A 3091-nucleotide genomic window follows, 5' to 3' on the forward strand; every position below is an offset into this window, starting at 1 on the left:
ATCTAAAATTAAGTCATTAGCAGGGCCATACTTCCTCTGAAGCCTCGAGGGAAGGGTCCTCCTTGGCTCTGCCTATCTTCTGGTGTTGCCTTATAGATGTGTGATTCTAATGTTTACCTGCCTCATCACTTGACACTCTCCCAGTGTGTCTGTGTCCAAATTTCCCTCTTCTAAGGACACCAGTCATTAGATTAGGGCTCACCCTATTCCATATGACCTCATCTTAACTTGCTGACATCTGCAAAGGCCCTGTCTCTAAATAAAGTCATGTTCACAGGTACTTAGGGTTAGGACTTGGACATATTTCTGGGAGCAGGGGGAACATGACTCAACCCAGTACACTGTCCATGTTATATAAAAAAATAATAAAAGGTTGTCAGAGTTTTAAAACACCGCTGAAAGTTCTTTGGCACCCTCCCTTGGAGAGAGGGGTCTTGCCCCTTCCCCATGAAACTGGGTGGGCTTGCTACTGCTTTGACCAATGTAGTGTGACAGAAGTGACATTATATGTCTTGCAAGCCTCAGGCTACCCAACTTCTACCTTACTTACTAGGTAGAGCACTCACTCTTAGAGCCTTGAGCCACCATATAAGAAATCCAACGTGCTGAGGCCACCATGTTATTATCCCAAGCCACATGGAGATATTGCCTGCAGGCACTCCAGTCAACAACCCCAGTGACCTCAGAATTCCAATTTCCTCAACCCAGGTGCCAGACATGAAAGTGAAGAAATAAGTCTTCAGAAGTTTCCAGATCCTAGATGCTCCAGTTACCCTGGCCATTTGAGTGTTCCTAGATGAAGCAAAGGAAAACCACTGTGCCTTGTTGAACTTCTCACCCATGGAATTCACGTGACATATTAAAATGGTTGCTATTTTATAGCTCTACATTTTAGGTTGGTTTTGTGTGACCATAGATGATGGATCAAAAGTTTATAAAACATCATGAATAGCACAGTCGAATTCTTTCAAAAAGTATGAATATATTTGCATGCACAGGGAAAGCATAGACGGTTTGATCTGAAACTGTGAATGCTCATTAACCCTCTTCTTTAGACCTTCCTGTAGTTTCTGAATTCTTTACAATAAGCTCGTATTGTTTAAATAATCAGAAAAAAGTAAAGCCATTTTTATTTGGAGAAAACTGTATCACTGAAATACACTGGTCGTGCTTCCAGTTGCAAGAACTAAAGCACTCCTAAAAGTAGTTGAGGCCTCTCTGTCCTGCAACCATAATCAACACCCAAATGATTCTGCAACCAAAGCTCATTTAGCTAATAAGTCACTAGGGTTCACAGGGCTGAGCCCAGTCTCTTTCGAGCTGGGTCACATGGAAGAGGAAGTTCAGGCACTTTCTCTGGCACTGTCTTTGGGTGGCCAGGCCCTGAGTTTGGACAATCACTCCTTCCTTTGGAAATGGGGGAGGGTGGTGGATGTGCAGAAGTCTGGAGAGGGGAGACAATGGAAAGAGCAATGAGAGAAGGAGAAGTGACCATAGAGGGCCTGGAATGTGGAGACCAGGGTGCTGTTGCCTCCTTGCCTGCCAGGAACATCTATGCGTCCCTACAGCTTGGCAAAGGGGTGCATGCCCAAAACACAGATTTGGGACTGTGCGCTGCCAACGTTTCTACCACTGCTAGTGAAGCTTCTACCATAAAGTGCATCACTAGAGCACACGCTTTTCCTTCGGAGGCATAGTGTGCAAAGGGTAACGGCACATGCTGCCAAGAGCACAAACACAAATCTTGGCATGACAAATGAGGTTTTTGCCCTCTTGAATGGTCGCACTTTAGAAACCAAGGGAAAGCGGGAGAAGCAAGAGGCCATAACTGAAAAGAACAGACCTTGTGACTTGCACTCACACACAAAAAGTGTTTGAATGGAGCCAAGGGTGAGTTAAGCATGATATTCATGGTTTCTAAGGAAACTTTAAAAGCAAATAGTGTATCAGTGAGGAAGACACTCATTACATTGAATAGAAGTTCCCAAACTCAGAAACCAATCTTTCTCTTCCAGCAACAACTTTTCACTCCTTTGGAACATTCCAAATCAGAGGCCCCAGGCCCAGTCAGCACCAGTGGGCTCCTGAGGTGGAGGGAATCTCCAGAGACCAGGCAAGCAGCAAGTGCCAGGGCACTCTGGGCAACGCTGAGCCAAGGTGAGGTGCTTTCCGAGCATCCTCCAGGGTGCCATCACGGTACTTATATCCCACGACCACTTCTGCTAAACTTGTCATTTTGTCTTGTACCAACTTGGCCATCAGCAGACACTCAGGTGCTTCAAGTTAATGACTTATGTGGTTCTGGATTGTATAAGGGGAGTAAAGTGTGCCGTGGAAATCATGCATTTCCTTCCAATTCCCTGCTCGCTCTTCCTGCCCCATCACCTTGACGTTTTTGTAAGGACAAAATGAAACATCTTCGATTCCCAGGCCCCAAACCTTCCAACTTTAGAATTCCTACAATACCCACAGCCTGTTCCAGATCTCCTTCTTCCTTTTGTTTCCCCACAAACCCCACCTTGGGTGCAGCAGGTCCTGTTCTGATTGGCCTTCCCTGTGGATACAGCTTGCATAGGATCCTTCACGCTCCACCCCTCACCAACCTTTTCTGGCCAGAAAAATGTCACTGCTGGCTGGGCGCGATGTCTCATGCCTCTAATTCCAGCACTTTGGGAGGTTGAGGCAGGTGGATCACGAGGACAGGAGTTCAAGACCAGCCAGGCCAACATGGTAAACCCCCATTTCTACTAAATATACAAAAATTAGCTGGGCCTGTTGGTGCGTGCCTGTAATCCCAGCTACTCCGGAAGCTGAGGCAGGAGAATCGCTTAAACCTGGGAGGTGGAGGTTGCAGTGAGTGGAGATCCCACCTCTGCACTCCGGCCTGGGCAACAGAGCAAGACTCCATCTTGCAGGAGGTAGGGAAGCTCACTGCCACTCTTTTGCCTTTGTCCTCACACACAATTCCTGAAGACTATGACATACTGGGGACATCATCCTCCCATCTACACACACACACTGACACACACACACACACACGCCCATGCCTCTGGTCTAAATGGCTATATTGAACCTTAACGACAAAGTCACC

The sequence above is a fragment of the Saimiri boliviensis genome, chromosome 1 (assembly GCF_048565385.1).
Source record: "Saimiri boliviensis isolate mSaiBol1 chromosome 1, mSaiBol1.pri, whole genome shotgun sequence".
Lineage (NCBI taxonomy): Eukaryota > Metazoa > Chordata > Mammalia > Primates > Cebidae > Saimiri > Saimiri boliviensis.